We start from the raw sequence: 22,798 nt of genomic DNA, 5'->3' as shown, positions 1-22,798 counted from the left end.
AAACAATTTATATAAATGTATTATTTACTATAACCGTTTTCTATACGTTTGCATTTTCAATTAGTAAGTTTAAATTAGCATTGCTTGGAGAATTGGTTATATTGTGATGAAATGCAGTCGTCGCTATAAGCGCAGAAAAGAGTAATGGCTTAGATGAACAGAATGAATAAATAGTAAGCGGGTAAATACAAAATAAAGACTAATTTGAATTTTTTTAATTAAAACACTCAGTGTCGAGACCTAATCAATATCAAAATATGACGAAAAGCTTAAAGTAACATCACATTTCCCTATTCAGCTGGAAGGATTACACGCCACTGCTTCACCCCCCCCCCCCCCCCCCCCCCCCCCCCCCCCCCCCACCCCCATTCCCCTCCAGACCAATTAACAGCTCACCCTATCCATCCCCCAACCCTACGGCGTCTCCAGCATCGCTGGTCATATTGCAGACCAACCTCCAATAAGCGTATTGTCAACGGAAGCATATACATCACCTCACGTCACTGAATTTTAATGCTTCGACCCTCAGATGAATATTCACATAAGTATGAAAATGACAAAACTACTGAATAAATTATGAGAGCAAGATTAAAGAAAGTTTAAAATGAGTAAATTTACAAGTTTAAAATGAATAAATTTACTATCGATAAATTAGAAAAATTTACAAATACCAAAGATAAAGAAATTCATCCTGAACACGATGCAGTCCGAACACGAACAAAAGCATTATCCCATTATTGACACGATTACTAGACAGATCTTTTAATTAAACATTATTCATCTTAATCACAAGGAAGAGCCTTGTAAGTTGAATACCTGTTGGCCGACAACAGAAAAAATAAGTCCCGAGTGGACCATTGATCCCCGTTTTGACGAACTGGCCTATCCCGTTCTTCCTAATTAAGCTCTTGAGTTTTCCAATAAAAGTGTCTCAGTTTTTGATGTGCGATGACACATAATTTCAGCTGTCTGCGTTGTCAGATTTTCCGACCAAATTTGCTCAAAGATGAGCTATTTAGAAGCTCTGAATAACATAAAAGTGTTTGAAGCCCATTCATTTTCTCAGAATGAGGAAAAGTCTTATGCCAGTTCGTCAGACTAGAATTATTGGTTCATTACCCAGGAATATCGAAATATTCAATCAAACTGGATTTTAGGTAAAACTAGAGTCTGAACTCCAGCTCGAAAAAAGACCGTCTTCTTTAAAACTATTGCCTTTGACAACGGTGGTAGAAAAACATTTTCAAAAGGGGAGATGATGAGATTACAGGCATCAATATATAAAGTTTCCTAAACGTAGTCCAGTAATTGTCTGTACTTTGAACATTACCGAGATTTTAAAAATGACAACAACCAAAATGATTAGGAAAAAAAACTTTTCCCAGATCAAACCCTCCCGCTCCCCCCAAAAAAGAATAATATGCAGAAAGAGCGACTTTGTTAACTTTCACTATAAAGCAATTTTGTTAATGAACGAAGATAATAAAACGCTCATACAAAGTTTGAATAACTGCCACGGCAACATTTGCATGTTGGTCCTCATTATAAAGTTATTCTGAAGTTGTATCAAAAGGTGAAATACTTGAGTGTTCCCCTACTCGGGAAGTGAGGAGCAGATGGAAATAGGACAAATTTAGTTGAGGGAAAACGGTGTATTGTTCACATCCCCGAAAGACACAGACGGACAACAAGAGGATATTTGTCCTAAAGGCATATCCCTAACAATAGGGAATATAAAACTCTTCCATTATAAAACGCTTAAGAGTATGATATATATGTATACATAGGAAAGGACTAGCCACCATTCCGCACTTACCCTTGTTTACTTGTGCAGTGAGCAAGATCTTCCTACCAGGAGTCTTGTACTGTCTAACTTAAGAAAACACAAAGGTTCCAATATAAGTAACAGAGATTGAATCAACGTTTCATACAAACAGAAGCTTTTAAACTTAGATAGATATGAAATCAACCAGTGTCAGTTTCTTAAGTGGCCTTGTCTATAATTCTTTCGCTGGAACCTTGAGCATGGATGGCTCTGTGACTCTTAGTAAAGAGGCTCTGGTCTTCATTCTTATCATTTTCGCCTATCTCTCCCCCCAACTTTGATTTTATTTTTTTTTCTGTCTCTCATCTTATTCCTATATTTTTCTCCTATCTCTCTCAACTCTTCTATATTTTTCACCTATTCCTCCCAACTATTTTTATATTTTTTCTTGTCTATTTCATGTTTTCTAAAAATATTTTCTATCTCTATCTTTTCTTGTATTTTTTGCCTATTCTCATCTTTTCTTACATTTTTTCCTATCTCTTATTTTTCACTCATCGCTCTCATCTTGAGTTCTTTGGGTGATGAAACTAAGGTTTTGCAATGTCAGTTTACATTTACAGTCTTACTTTTTTTTTTTTACATCAAATTCAGTCAAAAACCGAAAAACTTATATGTTTCAAAGTAAGAATCGTAACGCAGAAGTGATGAACCGTGGAATATGAAAAAAATAATAAAACATTTTATGCAGAATAAAATTAGTCACCCCGTGGTTTTATTTTTGACAGCTACTCACAATACTTCCAGGTTGGTTACCAATACCTTGTGAAGAGGCTACACTGGATGGTCTATTTATTGGTCAATATCGGGGAGATTAATGACTTGAACCTTCTCTTCATTAGTATCCACGTTCCAATGAGAGGATTCTATTGATCACTTGCCTATTATCCAACACTGCAACGTCATCAATGGAATTAATTATTAAACTAAGACCTGGACTTCGGAGCTTTGATGTCGGTGAGTAGAATATATTGGAGATTCTTCTACCTACAACTATTTATTCTGATGTATTGAAGAGCCAGGAGTTTGTTCGCGTTAATTTCGTCAATGTTATTGATTCCACTTTTATATAAGGTGAAATAGTAAAAAAATAAAAAGCCGAGTATATCTCTTATGAAGCTCATAAAGTTTTATGTAAACTAAATTACGTGTTTTTCTTACAACTTAGTATGGATTCATTACGCAAAAGGAAATACATCGTGGACATTTATGAAGGAAGTAATAACCCTTTCATTTCCTTCAGACGCATCATTTCCAAGGAGATGAAAGTACCTCGTTTGCATAAGGAGGTTCTTTTGAATACCTCTAAGCATATAAAAGAGGTGTTGTTAGAAAACGAAGCTACAGGAATGCAATCACAATTGAGTCGACGGAATTTTCCTCTCTCTCTCTCCTTTCGAGCGAAAGATCGAAGACCTCTCCTCCTCCTCCTCCTCCTCCTCCTCCTCTTCCCCGGAATGCAAACGTCGACTCTCTTGTTAAAATTCCAACCTTGATCCCCTTCCCAAAGACTGCATGGATTCTCCTCCAATTTGTTTTATTTTTACACTTTAATTCCTTTCATGGGATGCTTGAGTCTTACAGTCGAACTTGGATGAAACGGAATGAGAACTGAAGTGTTAAAGCTTTGGTATTTTATCATATATATATTTTTTATATTTAGTTGAACACGAAAGATTTGGTGACAAATGTGTATATATATATATATATATATATATAGATATATATATATATATATATCGATATATATATAATATATTGATATATATATATTTGTGTGTGTGTGTGTGTGTGTGTGTGTGTGTGTTTGCGCACTTCTTTGTGCGATTAAACCTGTGTATGGAAGTCGTCCGCAGAAACAGCGATGAAAGTAATGAACTATGTTATCTTAGCAGTATCTTGCCATCCTTTGAAGAAGAATTTGTTTCGTGGAAGCACCGTTAACAAAAACCTTCTGACATGACGGAAGAATTTAATCAGATGTTTTCCAGTTCTGAAGAGAGCCATGTTATTCTTAACATGTGCTCAATTTCTACCGAAGATTTTACAGCGCGGAGCGTGTTTTTTTATAATGAAAAACAGTTCCAAGTAACACAAAATCAATTCAAAACAGTCGGAGGAAATGCCAGATCTAATGACAAAGCGTACATTCGGACCTAAAATGAACTCAGCATAGGAAAATAAACATAGAAAGTAAAATTATGGATATAGAAATTTAGGAACGCATTCCAAGACCTTAGGCCCAAGAAGTCATTTATAAGATCATACAGCAGGAGCTGAATAAGCAAATAATCAGCCTTTTCGGAATAAGAAGAAAATCCTGAGACTACAAAAGCAACCATTCGGCTTCCAGAGCCAGAAAACTGTTAGACTCATAATTGTCGATGTACAGCAGGAGATAGAAATAAAAAGAGACATAATTTCCACTTCTCGTTCAACAAAATAAAAAAATCCATCCCTGAACGTCAATTGAAAAATCATCGCGATCATTATCATCGTTATCACGACCGCATTACCATCATCATCTCAACCAAGTACTAATTATGACTAAGTCAATATTTTTTAAGCTGGAGGGTATCATTATCAAAATGACAAGACCTAAAAAGACAATCCGTGAAGAGCGGACACCAAGGATCCTCCAGAGGAATCCCAGCACAATGTAAGAACACCTTCAGGATCTGGACCGACAGTAAGACTCCTTACGGTCCAGTTTCTGCTTTGTTCTAGAGATGAATATTCACTCGCCTGCTCGCTCAAAAAAGGGAAGAGATTGTTCTAGCCAGACTGGTATAGTGTTCCCTTTAGTAATACTTGATTACTTTTAGGTCGGTTTTTGGTAATCTGTCTGACTACAGCGACAATTTCCTCAGAAAATAAAAATCATGAAGATGAAATGAAAAAATCAATTATTAAGGTAAATATCGCACGGGAAAAAAAAATTATCAAGGACAATCGATAGGTCTTGTCGGTTAGCTTTAAGAGAGAGAGAGAGAGAGACCTTACCTTACCTTACAGACCTTACAGTTCGTTCGGTTTGCCCCAGGTCCTCAGTGTGAGGCACCTCTAATGTCTACCAGAGAGTTGCTAGTACATCTTCCGGTATATTTTGCATCTTCTTGCCAATCTTGGATGGTCTGGGATGCAGTTTAGATATTTGTCGAGCTTATTCTTAAACACATCTACGCTCACTCCTGATGTATATTCCTCAGATGAGCTGGCAACGCATTGAATAGACGCTGCATTATTTCGATGCTGGTGCGTAGTGGATTAATGTCCTGTGTGCTTTCCTTATTTTTCCTGGTATTGTTTTGGGCACTATTAATCTACTACCTCTGCTTGCTCTTTCTGATATTTTTAGTTCCATGATATTTTCTGTTATTCCTTCTATCTGTTTCCATGCCTGAATTATCATGTAGCGTTCTCTTCTCCTTTCTAGACTATATAATTTTAATGATTGTAGTCTTTCCCAGTAGTCAAGGTCCTTAACTTCTTCTATTCTAGCTGTAAAAGGACCTTGTACACTCTCTATTTGTGCAATAATCCTTTTGATAGTGTGGGTACCATATCATATTGCAATATTCAAGTGGAAAACTATATAAAGTTGGAACTACGAACATATGTTTTATTAAAGCATATCATGTGTTCAGCTTTTCCTTGTTTTGAAGTGCCGTAACAACATTCCATTTTTGCTTTACATTTTGCCAAAAGAATTGCTATTTGATCATTGCATAACATGTTCCTATTCATCATCACACCAAGGTCTTTAACTGCTTCCTTAATTGTGATTGTCTCATTATTAGGTCCCCTATATGCATATAGCTTTCCTTCTCTGTCTCCATAATTTATTGATTAAATTTATTTATCAGTTAAATACCATCCTATTTTCCTCTGCCCAATCATATACTTTGTTAAGGTCTCTTTGTAGAGCGTTCATCTTGTGTCATCAGCGAAACTACTCACTACCGAATCCTTAACATTACTGTCTATGTCTTCAATCATAATAACAAACAGTATTGCAGCTAACACCGTACCTTGTGGCACACCGGATATTATTACCTTGGTTTCATCCGATTTCTCATCGTTTGCAATAACTATCTGTTTTCTGTTGTGTAAAAATTCTTTTAACCATCTTCCTATTTTCTTTATCTACGATATTGTTTTTTCTAATTTTCTTTGCTAATATATTATGTTCTACTTTGTCAAAAGCTTTTGCAAAGTCTAGATAAACCACATCTGTTTCATTTCCGCTTTTCATATTTTTGAATATGTTCTCACGGTGGACTAACAGTTGGGTTTGTGTACTTTTTCCGGGTACGAAACCGTTGTTGTCCTATATTAAACAAATTATTTTTTATTAAATGTTTCATAATATTTTTCTTCATTACCCTTTCATACACTTTCATAATATGTGATGTTAGACTCACAGGCCTATAATTACTTGCCTCAAGTCTTGATCCACTTTTGAAAGTAGGGTGATATATGCTAAATTTGTGCTCATCATAAATCTTGCCTGTATCTACACTTTGTCTTAATAATATTGCAAGTGGCTTTGCGATAGAATGAACTACTTTCTTTAACAAAATAGCAGGGATTCCATCAGGCCCTGCAGCAGCTCCCTTTTTAATTTCATTAATTGCCTGCACAATATCAGCTTCCTTAATTTCTATGTCAGCTAAATATTCACTATTTTCGTCCCTTACTTCTATATCATTATCTTCATTATCTATTCTAGGGTGAATTCTCTCTTATATCGTTCTGCCAGTATGTTGCAAATTTCCTTTTTCATTCGTTAATCTCCCTTCAATTCTCAGAGGGCCTATTTCTATCTTCTTTTATTCATCTTCTTCGCATATGAGTATAATAGTTTGGGGTTTTTGCTTGATATTTAATAGGGTTTTTTCTTCCAATTCCCGTTTTTCATTTTCTTTGATTGTATAATCTTTTGTTCTGCATTTTCTATCTTACTTTTTAGTTCTATCAACTTTCCATACATTTTTTTCTTTTGCAAGACCTTTTTTCCACTTTCTGATTTTCTGGAACAAGATCCTTCTGTCTCTTGGTATGCATGAATGATGTTTACTTTTCTTCTTCGGTATATATTTATCCACTATTTTCTCTAATATAATATCTCCTGTATTACCCTTATGTCATCGCTTACGAAAATGTTATCCCAATCTTTGTTTAATTCTTCATTTATTTCTGACCATTTATATTTTTACTGTAGAGTTGTATTTTCCATATCCTTCCCACTTTTTCATTTCTTGCTTATCTCTGTTTTCACTTGCTTTGGAATTAACTTTTAATTCTATGACATTATGGTCTGAAATACTCGCATTATAAACTATTATTTCGTTTGCATAATTCATCTCGTTCACAAATACTAGGTCTAAAGTATTTACCTTTCTTGTTGGCAGGTGATTTATTTGTTGAATGTTGTATTCTAGTATCATATCTAATAGCTTTTCGAATTGCCTCTTATCTTCTGCACTACTAGTACTCTCTTTTTTATATGTATAGTACATCCACAATCTCCTATTCGTTCTTTCCATTCTACGAAAGGAAAGTTTGAAGTCACCAGATAGAGAATAGTCCAGTCCTTGTGATTTCTACATATATCATCCAATTTTTCAATTATCAAGTCAAACTCTTTAGTATTAGGAGGTCTATATATTACTATGTTCATTAATTTTTCAGATTCAAATTCTACCGCTATTAGTTCACATTCTGAGTTACTATATTTCTCATATATTTTTCCTTGTTTTTTTGTCTTTCCCATATATGCGGTTCCCCCTTGATTCCTATTTTTCTATCTGATCTATAAGTTTTGGAACCCTTTTATTTGATCATCATTCCCAGTCTCTTGGGAATACCAGGTTTCACTTATATTCATTATATCTATTTTCTTTTCAATTTGGGTTAGTTCTTCTAAGTACTCTATTTTTCTTTTTGAGTTACTCGTAACTAAACCTTGCACATTCATCACTATGATGGTTTGCGTGTTTTCTCCTTCATTTAATATTGGTAGTAATAAGGATTTTTCCCATGTCTCTTTTCCTGTTCTGGTATGTTGTTCTTTTTTTCATTTCCAGAAATTCTGACATTAAAAAATCCAACTTTTCCATAATATTTGATCTTCCTTCATCATAATTATTCATTTTGTGTCTGAATCTGCATTTGTTTCTCCGTTTCTGCAATATCCTCTTGCATAATAAATACAGTTATTATCCCTTGAGTAGAATTTTGGAGCTGATGCATTGAAATTTTTTGCTGACATCTCTGCATATCTCATTGGTGGTTTGCTTTTCTCTTTTACCTGATATTCTTGATTTCTCTCTTTATTTGTTTCTCTTATTTTGGATTTATTACTTGGTTGGTTATTTATTTGATTATGATTCATGGCTACAGGGTGCATATATTTGCATTTTTTGTCGAACTTACATCCTTTTCCTTCTTTTAGGTTTTTGCATATTTTTGGATGCAGATCTCTGCAATCATCCCCATATCCATCTAGGTATGCACATTTACCATATATTTCATAGTTGTGACATACCTTAGGATGTTGTAGTAACATCTTCTCCAAATCTGCAATTCCCTCTTTTCAAAAGGTTGCAGATTTTGTCTTTCTTGTCTATTTTTTCCTCTTTCCCGTCATTGTGTAGATCTGGGTAGAGCCTCTTCGGGATTTGCTTTTCTGTTGCCATATCGTAATTTATTTCTTCGTAGGTATGCTGCTTTATTGCCTCATATGTAGTATCAATGAGTATCTCTGCATCCATACTTTTATCTTGTTCTTTGTTTTCCTTATTTTTTTCTGTCATTTAATTTTTGTTTACTTCTCTTCCGTTTTCCTCTTCTTCTTCTTCTTCTTCTTCTTCTTCTTTCTCTTCCTCTTCTTCTTCATCCTCAACTATTTGTACATTCAATCTTGATTTAATAACATTGTCTATCCATGATAGACATGTTGAACAAAAAATTCTTGTATCTTTTCTCATATCTTGTATTACCTCAGCACACTGTGGATGGGTCGGAATGTTGCATGCAGCACATTTTCTGATTAGGTTTTGTGGATTGACTATGCTATACCAAACCTTACACAGTTTGCATGCTTTTGGCAGTTCTTTTTCCTAATGCGTCGATTAGGATATTCACAAGATTCACCTTATTCATTTTCTTTGTCGGAATATGTTGGTTTATGTATATTTTCTTTATGAGTCTCTTGACCACTTGGATTTTATTTGGAACTTCTTCAATTATTTTCAAGATGTTTTCATTAGATTTGTTCCAGTTTTGAAGGATTATATCCTTCTAATATATCTATGAATGCTTTTGTATCTTTTTGGTTAGGACTGTGCTGATTTCATAGATGAGAAATGCCAGTTCCCTTCCTGCTACCTCATCGTATTGCGAATCTGCTAAACACGCTAAATTACGCCATCTTCTTCCCGCAGTTGGAACTTACTGCCATCTTGTTCTGATTTACAGTATTACACTTGATAAACTAACTTATAAGACGCTTTATCCTACTATTTTCACACTAATCTTATCACCGATAGTTCACGAACACTTCTAGATATTTCTCAAATTCTAGTCGTATGTTAAACTTGTGATATCTGTTGATTAATCTGATTTCACCAGGGAAACGTCTCACCAAGCAAGATGGCTACTACGAGAGAGGAGAGAGGAGAGAGAAGAGAGAGATAACAGCTCTGAGAAATCTTTAGCAAAATACCAAGAGGCTCAATAGGGCAAACCATATCCTTTTAGGCGCCTTTAGGAACTTACGAAGATTCTGTCACGATCCCAAAGAAAAATTCTTCAAAGGTATGGTATGTGTGGGGTGGGGTGTTGAAGCACAACGTATAACACAAGTGGGCTGACGGGTTTGAGGTAGCGCTGAATTTTCAAGTCCACACTCGTAGATAGATAGATAGATAGATAGATAGATAATATATATATATATATATATATATATATATATATATATATATATATATATATATATATATATATATATATATATATATATATATATATATAAACACTGAACACTCACCTCCCTAAATCGTCGACAATATAATAATATACGGAATTACCAAGTGATATATAAAATCCACACTGATTCCATCCAATAAATTAAAAAGCAAAAATTACAACTTCACACTGGGTGGCTGACATCCATTTTGCCAGATTAATGGAACGCTCGGACTAATCAATAAGGCGCGGGTCAGAGAGCTCCTGTTTTTGTTTTTTTCGATCGGCGAGAGTCAGGTCATGGCATCAATTTGAGTGAATCAGTCATGTTTTCTACGAGGAATATCTACGTATCATATAGGCAGAAAGCATGTAATAATAATAAGTCAAGGGAGGCACACTCAGGATGTGTATATCTGATTAAACAAAAGCGCTCTTTGTATATAATTGTTTAAGTGAGGTCTCCCAACAGATGCGACCGAGGGGATAATTGATAACTGATAATTGATAAATGAAAGTGTCCGAATCGGAAATGAGTCGATGCTTTTTCATCACAGGGTCAGGAATTTAATACCATTGACCCCAAAGTCCTCACATTTCTAGCCTGACTGTTTCATGCGAATAGCTGACTAAAATACTTCATTTTCACACCAATTATTATCATCACCGGAAATACATAATTTGCTTTGCACTTATTGGTATATATAAATATATATAATATATTTATGTATGTATGTATTATTTATTTATATATATATATATATATATATATATATATATATATACTATATATTATATATATATATATATATATATATATATATATATATATATATATATATATATAGTATATATATATACTTTGAATTATTCTTTGCATGAGCTGAATTTCGCACATTTTACTGCCCTTGAAATATATTTGCATTTATTTATAGTCCGCTCGAAATGAATGTTGTATTATACTGTCATAAACATGTTAAATATAAGTCTATGATATCAAAGAGTCCAAAATAACACAGTTAAGCAGAAATAACACCCCAAGCATCAATTCATTATTATGTAGTCGTGCAACTCTTATGGGGATGCAGTCAACATTACTTGATGAAACTACATATATATCTTAATTAGGTAAAAAAAACAAAAATAAAAAAGTCAAGTATCAAATGAACAAAAAGCAATTTGGAAAATATTTAGAGGTTGGGTTTGCCTGTGTTAACCTATGTTCGGTCTATAGTAGATTTCGCCCTCAACTTTTTGTCTAATCTTGTCTGACCGTTGCATAGCAAGAGTTGACACTTTTACCTTTATCGACCTCTCTGGGATGTAAGCAGTTCATTTTAAATCTAAATAAGAAAACTAGTGAATGAGATCAAGGGCTCTAGTGAAAGTGGTATAAGCTGAAACATGTTAACCCTTCGCACGCCACGAGGGTCAGAATGACCCCATAGAGTATTTTCAAATGTTGCCAATTTGCTAATTATTGTTCTAGAATAGTTTCCTTTTCTGACTTTGTTTGTCCTTGTTTACTATACAGGTACACAACATTTCGTTATGTAGAATTGTCTAAATTCAGAATTGTACAGCAGCAAACTGTCTGTGCAGTGAAACTGTTTCTATGGGGCATGGAGAGAGAAATAATGAAGGGACAACAAATGCTTTCTTTCTAAATTCTCAAGTTTACGTTGGAAAAAGTGATGGAAAAGCTGAAAGCGGGCAACCATAAAGAGTTGTTCGTGACCTAATAACAACCATTGAAATACAGGTAGAAAACGTAACTACAGACAACCTTTTTACAGATTATAGACTAGTTAAAGAGCTTCGTAGCAAGAATCTTACAATGCTGGGTACTTTGAGGATGAATAAAAAGGAATTCTTCCATCATTTAACAAAGATCAAAGGATCGTAAGGTTTACTCGAGAGAATGTGGTTTTCCAAGGAGATCGAAGTATGATCTATAGCTATGAACCGACTAAAAGATGCGACTGTTTTATTGCCAAGTTCAATGCATTTCAACAGGGCTATAGAGCCAGAAGACCCCTTTCAAACTGCATGTTATACTTGACTTCGATGCAATAAAAGGTGTTGATCAATTAGATCAGCTTGTGAAGAATTAACTACACGTGTAAGCGCATATCATACCGATGGCCATTGGCTATATATTATTGGATATTGGATGTTGCTTGTTACAACGCCTTTGTGGGTTTCATGATGGAAAATCCTACAGCATAGAAGGGCCACGTCGGCGAAGGAAATTCTTAACAGAGTTAGTAGAATGGTTATGCTTGCCACAGATAAAATGTCATTTGGAAGTCATCTGGAAGATATATGCCAAATCATGTTAAGATGTGTATGAAGGCACTTGTTAATGAAGATATTTCGACATCAGCGTCAACAAAAAGAAAGAGATGTGGATTTTGTCCTAGGAAGATAGACAGGAAGACACAAAAGTCATGCCAAACCGTAATAAACCTATTTGTGATGAGCACTCATTCTCAATTTGTGTTGAATGTTTACCGGATTCATAAATTAATTTATTTTTCGAAAATACCCCTCCTCAATTAGATATTTTATATACTTTCATGTTTACTTATTCATTTCATATTCTTGTGCATAGGCATTACTTAAATAGTTTAAAATAATCTTTTGAGAGTTTTTTTATGTAAATGAATTTTATGATCAGAATGAAAATTAAGCTCGAATTTTTGTGTCTATTTTCATGATACTTTCTCTAATTAAGATTTATGGCACAATAGCTGCTCAAACATTTGTGTTATTACGTTATGAACAAGTTTCATGAATAAGAATGATGGAAAATAAATCTATAGATGGCATGAACACCTGAATATATAAAAAAAAACTGAAAAACATTCAGAAATTTGGTAGGATTTGGATTTAAGCAAATAAATAAAAGACATAAAAGGAAAATGCGGATATATTATTGGTTAGCTTCATAAAAAAAAAGCCATTAAAACGTATGGAAAACAATAGAATTTTTGCAACTTCAATAAGGTGAAGGATATCCATTATTTAATTTGGGGTCTCACAGACCCCCGCCTGGCATTCCGTGTTACAAAATTTCACCTGGCGTACGAGGGATTAATTGAGGGATTAATCAAGTTTAAAACGTTTTATATATACTTTCGTTGTAGGAAGAATAACTAGATATCCTACATAACCCGCACACACACACACACACAGCACACACACAGACACACACGACACACTGCCCACACCCAACCCGCACCATTCAAAAGTCAAATGATTACCAAAGCGTTTTCCGAGCTCCCCATGAAACTTGAATCACTCTTAGTTTGAGGACTTGCGGGATATTCCCATTACATTCCAGCAAAAACAAAGTCAAGAATAAAGTTGACAGATAAAAAAAAAAAAAAAAAAAAAGCAAAAAAAAAATGCTCGATGGTGACAGGAAAATCTGAACTGAATTCATTTCGTGGTAAAGAAAATTGGTTCTAACGACGGTAATTGCCAAAAAAGATCGATCGTTACCTATAAACAAGAGAGAAAACGGGAGAATGCAAGTCACAAACAAAAGACCATCGGGTATCGGGAAAAGACGGTCCTGATAAATAGCCAATAAGGCGAAGGGAACTTAACCTGCTTCCGATATCAAGCACATTGGTCGCAAACACATTTCTCTCGTCATCGATTAACTGGAGGTCAATACATCCATCGGTCTCCCAAGACTTCCAGACCAGCAGCACCAGCAGCAGTCAGGTGGAGGAGGAGGAGGAGTTTTACAGGAGCGTGAAACAGAAACACTTTTCCGCAAGGTTCAGTTTTTTTTTTTTTTTTTTTTGTTTTTTTTTTTTTTTTTTTTTTTTTTCATAAAAAAACGATATGACGTCTTCATCATATGGGAAGTATATGTCATTTTAATTAGAATGAAGAGATTAAACACAAAACAATATTATATGAAAGGTTTCAACCATTCTTCCTTTTACTATAGTAGATTCGCATCACCCGTGATTATGATGTCTAGCCAGTCCCTTACGACGCTCCTGATTGGTTGTTGATAAGCCACTCACACGGCTGGAAACTCTCAGTCTCTCTCGAGAGTCACATAGGCAGGATGCATGTTCCACATCTCCTGAGGGATGCATCTTTCAAAAGTATCCCTCGGGAGATGTGGAATATACATCCTGCCTATGTGAACTCTCGAGAGAAACTGAGGGTTTCCAGCCCTGTGATTGGTTTATCAACAGCCAATCAGGAGCGTCGTAAGGGACTGGCCTAGACATCAAATGCACGGTTGATGTGAATCTACTACAGCATTTGACATTCACACTTTCATTCAAACGAAGTGAGTTGGCTCAAAATTTCCTTCTTCTGGTTTATTCTTGGTCTCCATTGACACTCCAGGACTCACTCCCAAAATGTGGCACATATTCAACTGTCCCGGGATAAACCAGGTCTTTCATTCTGATATAATTTCTTTGTATTTACTCCTGACCAGATATTCTTCACATCTACATTGGCATTCTATGTTCCACCTTCTTAGTTCAGTTTCTCATAATTTTCTATAAGTTTTTCACATACACGGTAGACTATGCTCATAAATAATAAGCCACGAACACCTACTATTATACCTAGGGAGTAACTAACACTAAAGGGATTTGTAATTGAAAGACCTAAGAGTATCTGCCAGGCCTGGGTATATGTTATGTATGTATATGTATGTATATGTGTGTGTATATAGATATATATATATATATATTATATAATATATATATATATAAATATATATATATATATATATGATATTAATTATATATATATATATATATATTCTATATATAATATAATATAATAAATTATATTATATATATATATATATTTATATATATATATATATAACTATATATATATATATATATATCATATATATATAATTATATATAATATATATATTATATATATATATAGTATATATATTATATATATATATATATAGATATTATATATATATATATATATTAATTATATATAATATATATATATATATATTGTACGAAGTTATACAAGTATCTGTTACCTTCCCGCATCAAATATTACCTCACCAAAAGCCAAACACCTGAACCTCATAACACGTTTAAACGACTGAATACACTAAAGGCAACAGTGATCCCTTAACACTTACCAGTATTGCAGAAAATCAGACTAAGTTCATCAAAACAGGTGTGAGGTGGAATCTTGTAAGTAATTAAATTATCAAAGGGCATCACTCCATCAACAACTTCAAACTCTAAGTATTTCCCTGATTTCAGAAGTCTAAGTACTTCCCTGGTTCTAAGTCACTTCAAGAAAATTGAAGGAAAGCAAATCAATTACCACTCTATGTTCTACCTAACATAAATATAATCATAATTATATATACTATACTGGTGTAAGATAAAGAAAACACTTATAAAAATTTTAAATACAAAAATTTATTATTAATTCAAAATTTATAAGTGAAATTCACAATATCAGGGAAAATTACTGTTACTTGAAAACAAAGTAAAGTTTAATTAATTCTTGAATCAAATTAAGTAAAATTAAATCAAAATTAATTTATCACAAAATTCAAGAAAATTAACTCAATCAAAATTCAAAAGTGTTAGGCAATAACTGAAAATTTGAAATTAATTCACAAGTGCTAAACAACAATAAAACTTGAAAAGAATTCTAAGTAAATGCAAATCAATTCACAAGTGTTAAATTTAATTAAATGTGCAATGATAAAGCAATGAAAATAACTAAGTCAATTAAATTGTGAATGCAAATGAAAATATAAACAAAAAGACACACTTCAATAAGAAAATGAATAAGTGCACAAACAATGGAACAGACACAAACACAAAAAATATCAGCAATGTGTAAAAGTGTAAATCTTTTTCATTCAAAAACACTGTAACCAACAGTTTTTACCAAACCTTCGTAACAGACAACAGTTCCTATCAATTATTAGTTAAACACAATTCCTATCCGTTATTAGTTAAACACTGTTCCTAACCATTATTAGTTGCAACTAATAAAAATATAACACACTTTACCTTTTTTGGTATACCAACTTCTTTCTTTCTCTTTTGCTGCAGCTTGTATATTACACTTTCACAAAAAAAAACCAGGCGCCGTTACGAAATGTGTTCAGATTCCACAAGAAACTAAATAAACTAAATAAATTCTAAGAAATATCAAACATTAAATTCTAAAATGTTACGAGTGACCAATTTACGTTACGTTAATATAATCTCGATGTCGAATGAGAGAGAGGAGATGAGAGAGAGAGCGAGAGAGAGAGAGAGGAGAGATCTAACTGCCTCGAGGTCTTAAAGATCGGAATGAAAATCTCTTCCTTTAGGGAAATGACAGAGCAGATGTCAAATACGTTCTTGGTACGAAAGTTTCCAGAAAGTTCTGAAATCTGATGCAATCTTACATACCAAATGTGCAATACCCACGTGGGACTTGACAAAGATATACGCGTATGAGACGAGTCTGTTAAAAAATAAAGAAAGACACTACTCGATCGAGACGAAGAAGTCTTATCACGTACGATGACAGATTCTCCAAAACACAAGTGAAGATTTGAGATCGCTTATCAAGACGCGCTGACAGATTAGGGAAGCAAACGGAGATCTCTCTCTTTTACATTATATATATATTCTTTTACAAGACGTAATGCGAAATCTGAACACACATTTTAAAACATCCTATTCTAAGCTATCTAGGAATCTGAAAAAATGTTTGCATAATCTACATGACATTTCAAAGAGGGGAAAACATGCATTTTGAAAGTAGCAATATATAATATACCTCCCCCCAGAAGATTTTTTATCACGGTGTTGAATCCAACGATTCGCAACGAGATAAATAATCAGCAACTACATTGTTTTTGCCACTAATGTGCTGCACTCTTAGTTATTCTGTTGCAGGCACAAAGACCACCTGGTCAGTCTTTGATTGTGATTTTTCATTTTCTGGATAAATGACAGTGGATTGTGATCAGACAATATCAAAATTTCTTCATTCCTAGGTCTGTTCACATACACTTCAAATTTTTTCAATGCAGTGATTAAGGCTAAAGTTTCCTTCTCGATGTCGATATACTTTCTGATGTTTTTTCAATTTTGTAGACATGAAGCACAGGATGGTAGATATTATTTTCATCTTCTTGAAGTAGACAGCTCCAACACCACAGTCTGACGCATCAACTTGTATCACAAATTTCTTGTCGAAGTCTGGAGCTTGAAGTACTGGTCTTTAAGTTAAAATGGCTTTTACCTTCTCAAAGGATTCTTGACACTCTGGAGTCCAAATAAACTTAGCTTTGGGACTAGTTAAGTCTGTCAGGGAGCTACTACGGCTGAGAAATTTGGGCAAAAACGACGATAGAAACCAGCCATCCCCAAAAATCTCTGTAGCTGTTTCCTGGTAGTAGTGGGGTAGCCTTACGGATACCTTCTACATTAGCATTTACTGGAGCAAGAAGGCCTTCCCAACTTCAAACCCAAGATACTGTACAGTTGCCTTTCCAAACTCACTCTTCTCTAGGTTGACTGTTAATCCTGCTCCTTGTAGTTCTTGAAAACTTTCTTCAGAATCTTCAGATGTTTCTTCCCACATTGTAGAGTAAATCACGAGTCATCTAGGTATACACCTAACTCCTGCTATTGATCCTAACAGTTGATCCATCATATCGTTGAAATGTTGCGGTGCATTCATCAGACCAAACGGCAGCAACAGTATACTGATATAGTCCAAAAGGAGTAATAAAAGCTGACAGCAGCTCGCATTCTCTTCTGGAGAATTTGATATAAATCCTTCAAACAAGTCTATCTTGGAAACAAACTTGCTTGCCCAATATTATCAAGTAACTGATCTATAAGAGACAAAGGTAATTATCAGCCCACACTGATAGAATTCAAGCTTCCGAATAATCAGTTAACACATCCTAAATGAACCATCCGGTTTCTTCACTAACAACCAACAATGGAAACGAACTAAAGTGACTTGAAACTGGGTTTATGACTAATCCGATGTTGGCAGCAAATACTCAACTTCTTTCTTCAAACATCTCGATGATACGGTGATAAGCGATAGGCTCTTTGCTTGAAAGATTTTCCATCTTCTTGAATCTTGATTTCATGCTTGGTCAGATCAGTACGTCTAGGCACATCTGAAAAAATTTCTGGAAAACTTCTAATTACGTCACTTAAGTCTTCACTTGTTCAACACTCGGATATTCCAGTTTATCCTCCAAAAAATTTTCCAAAATTGAAGAATTATTCATCTTGCTTGCAGTTCCCAATTCGTAGCCATCATCGTCTTCTGTAGATAAAGTTGTCTGGGTTACTGACACAGTTTCAGTTTTAGTTTCTGAGAAATAAGGTCTCAAGAGGTTCACATGTATCTTCCTTGTTTTCTTCTTCTTTCTGGTGTATCAATCACATAAGTTCTATCACTTAACTTCTGAATTATCTAGTAAGGACCTTGAAATTTATTAGTGAGGTGAAATCTCTTGACAGGTAAGAACACTAACACTTGTTGACCAACACTAAAACTTCTTAGCTTAGTCTTAGCATCAAATCTCCTTTTCATTTTCTCTTGACTCATTTTCAAGTTTTCTAAGAGAATTTTCTAATCTCTTTCAACCTCTTCCTTAAGTTTTTTACATACCCTCCTTGGCTTTCCTCTTGATTTTCTTCCCAATTTTCTGCAAGAATCTTCACGGTCCTCTCACTTCTCTCCGCGACCATCAATGCAAGATCCACGACTTCGCCCAAGACCGGCTCGACCAATTAGAATCCAACTCTAGGCCTGAGCCGCTATAAATACCGCCATGCAGACAGTCCTTCAACCGACTCATCGAGAAGATGACCTGCGAGAAGGTCGAAACGTCACGTGATACCAGCTATACCAGGATCAACACCAGCTCTAAACCAAGGACGACCCCGGCCCGGAATTGAACTACGCCTACAGAATAATATCGGCACTGATGACGACCCCTGCTTGACCTGGACCTGAGATCCAATCTTAATTAAATAAAAGATCACATTCAGCATTTTTTGAATTTTTAGAAATTCCCAGTATGCATATTGGCCATTTACTCAGAAACATCGCTGGGCCAGAGAAGCGGATTGTAAGAAAAATAGAAAAAAATAATATATAAAAATCAAACTCGCTTCATTCTGCCATTCTCTTTATGACAGCATTTGCCTAAAAGAGATCTTCTGCCAAAATAATAATATGAATTATAATGGTATCGAGAACAGATTAAGTTGATGCGTGGGCCAATAAAGACCAGAAGTGACATTGACTGACAAAATCACATTTAGATGTGGCAATACCATGGGACACCAGAACAGAGGAGAAAGAAAGAGAAAAAACTGATAAGTGTCAAGACCTGAAAATAGAAATAAGTAGGAGGATTGTATCCATGATCATAGGAACACAACACTACGCACTATCACATGATCCCTGAAAAGGAACCTGGAAAAACTACATGCTGAAGTAACTCCAGGACTCCTGCTGAAGAGCGTGCCACTAGAAACAGCGCACAAAGTATTAAAAGTGATGGACTCCTAAGGATGAATGTGACAGACCAAAAATATTATTATTAATTATTATTATTATTATTTAGTGTTCCGCCAGGCATTTTTCCAAGAATTTCAAGCGAATTCTGGTAGAGTCCTTACTGGCGGCGCACTCTACCAGAAATTGTTGAAATTCTTGAAAAAAGGCCTGGCGGAAAAAGTGTTGCCTAAATCATTGCTACCACGCCGCATAAGATGATACGATCAACATCCTTTTAACGAATTTTCTTCAATGGTGTTAAAACGTCACTTTGCTGCCCGCGAAAATGGAGGAAAAGGAGAATTTAAAGAAAGAACTGGAAAAAGCCCGACGTAATTTCAACTACTCGATTCCCGCTGATTGGAAACTTGCACTAAGGCAAGAATTATATGGAAAACTTCATAGAACTGCAGACACTTTGATTGGAAAACTGGACAGAAAATTAAACAACCTTATCGACAACAGTGATTGGACCAATAATCCTAGAAGTGATTGTGTGGTGAAATTTATCAAGCAAACAAATAAGTGATAATGCAGTGCGTGCATTAGGGCTTTGGTTGTCCTTTTCTTTTTTCATTTGTACAAGCCTTCAGCTTTAAATCAGTAGCGACACTCTATATAAGTTTGAAAAATACTGTGACCCACACAAATCATTTAAGACATTATCAATGGCATGACATGATAGTGACACGCACTGCCTATCATAAAATAACTTCCCCGCTCGCTTACAAGAAAAAAGTGTTTAAAAGAATTGAAGAAGAAATTGGATTAATAGCTTTACACATTACTAAGACTAGATAAATCCAATAGTTTTAGTAGTTTCTGGACAAAAGAAATGACCTACAATATACCGGCATTAGCATACTTTACTAAAAGATGAAATAACGTTACCGAACAAAAACTCGCAAAAAATCCGTTGGACCAAGTAATAAAAAAACTTTATTATCAATATCAAACAAATACTTAAAGATAAAAAAGAACTTTTGTGTAAGTTAACTGTAAAGTGTCCCTTGTTACCTATTTATCTGGCCTAGTTAAAACTCATAAGGAAACAAAACCTAATTCGCCCAAATAATTTTAGTACTGTAGGATCAATTGCTGTTTATAAAACTATCGAAATATTCTTAATTAATTGTTATCCCTGCCGACTTGAACTGTATCTAATTCACACATCCGGAATTCTCGTTGATCTTGTGGGAAAAATGAAATAACATTGTACTGCAACCCTAGTAGGATATCCTTGTTTTCAGTTTTGATGTATGTTCTTTGTTTAACAAAAGTTCCCCTATTGAACTCCTGTGCTAGAGTATTTAAAGTAATGAACTTGTATTGCATGAGAATTGTCCGATTGTCCGTTAGTCACATAATTTTCAGTTGATTAAGTTGATGTATTTGTGATTGGCAGATCTTATTTTGAATGGAGAAATAATTACCAACAAAATATTTGGTATTGGCCATGGGTAACCCTTTATCACCTCTCCTTTCAAACTTATATATGGAATTTTTTGAGAGACACACCTCCCGAATATCACCCTTTAAAATGGTACAGATATGTAGATGACATCTTAGTAGTCTTACCTGTTGGTATCGATGTAAATGATTTATTGTCTAAATTGAATAATTTAGTGCCATCCATAAAATTCACTGTTGAAATTGAAAATAACAATGTCATCCCTTTCCTAGATGTATTAATACATAGAGAATCTTTCCAATGTAAATTCAGTATTTATAGAAAACCCACAAATAATTTAACATATGTACATTTTTATTCTGGCTACCATCTTAATATTAAAATTTCAATTTTTTCTTCTATGTTCCTACGTGCTTTGTGTATTACGAGTCCACAATATCTGGACCAAGAAATAGAATACAAAAAAAGATAGGAAACGATCTCTGCTACCCACCTCATATAATTGATTTATGTTATCAAAAAGCTCACAAAAAGTTTTAGTGTTGCTAGTAATGAGAAAGAAATGCCTAAAAATGTACTTAGCTTGCCTTACTTTCGTGGATTTGAAACCATGAAATCAATATTTAAATCGTTAATGTTAATGTAGTGTTCTCTTATAACAATACCATAAAAGATATGCTAATTAAGAATAGTCCCGTAACAAATAACATCATCATTTACAAAATTCCTTGTAAGGATTGCCCATTTTTTTACGTTGGTCAGTCAAGTAAAACTTTATGTGTACATATTAAGCAGCATATGTATTCAGTTAGAACAGCCCAGACTTCAAATGCACTGTTTATCCATCTGAGTGAAAAACCTCATAGTATTAATTGGGGCGATACCTCTGTAATTGCTGGATCTAATGATAATGTTTCAAGAAATTTACTGGAATCATCAAATCACTAATAAAAACAATCTAAATCTTAGTCTGGGATTGTACCATTGGACCCGTATATTTGTAAAAAAAAAATATATATATATATATATATATATATATATATATATATATATATAATATATATATATATATATATATATATATATATATATATATATATATATTCAGTCGAAATTGGTAAAACCCATTCAACTGAGCACTCAAACGGGATCATCTAAACCATTTTCCTTGGTTTGTTTTCTTATTCACAAGTTATCGAACCCAATGTTCGGCAGACCGCACCGGCAGCCATATAGAGCAACCCCCTCTGTATTCGTAACTCACCGGCGAAAGCGCCAACCCAGAGCTGAAATGTATTTGTCTCCTGCAAAACAGACCCATATTGGATTAGGTGCTGGGGAGGAAAGAGCCCATATCTTTAGAGGAAATCTCGACACTGAATTAATGCGATTTCGTGTTTTCCTTTGCCCCTATAAAGTACTGTAAATTGGATTGGAGTTAGGTCTCTGTTTGGGAACCTAAGTTTTCCTTTATTTGACAAATAACTATGCCGAACGTTTAAGCTCTTTAGGAATACCAAACCTGACATCGTGATAATTTGTTACTTATGTCTCTTTAAAGCCGTATGCCTTTACAACAAGGCGCTAGGCATAAGTAGGAAACTTCGTTGTAAATAGATTTTTTATTTGCGCTACCTGGCCGCTTGGAAAAATGATCAGTGCTTCGTAACCTGCTCTGGCCATGTTTACCTTTAACCCGTGACGCTTCGGCACAATCTCGTAACTAAGTGATATTTTTTGTGGAGAAATAATTGAATCAACAAGAAGCTTATTAGAAAAAGAACGAGTTCCCTTGCCCACGTTGACCGTTTGCTATTTATTTCTACTGGTCCGGTAGTATAGTAGTTAAATGTCGTGGAATGGCACTCACATGTCGCAGGTTCGCGTCTCCCCCGGGGCGATGGACAAATCAGTGGCTCTGTATCACTATCAGTTACTGCTGCAGTGTGGGGTCTGCGGTAGGAGGTTGAAACCAACATTCATTTGGAAGCTAGTTCCGTGTGAATAGGTTTCAT

This window comes from Macrobrachium nipponense, chromosome 14 (genome assembly GCF_015104395.2).
Source record: "Macrobrachium nipponense isolate FS-2020 chromosome 14, ASM1510439v2, whole genome shotgun sequence".
NCBI classification, from domain to species: Eukaryota; Metazoa; Arthropoda; class Malacostraca; order Decapoda; family Palaemonidae; genus Macrobrachium; species Macrobrachium nipponense.
Note: the sequence above shows the minus strand (reverse complement) of the source record.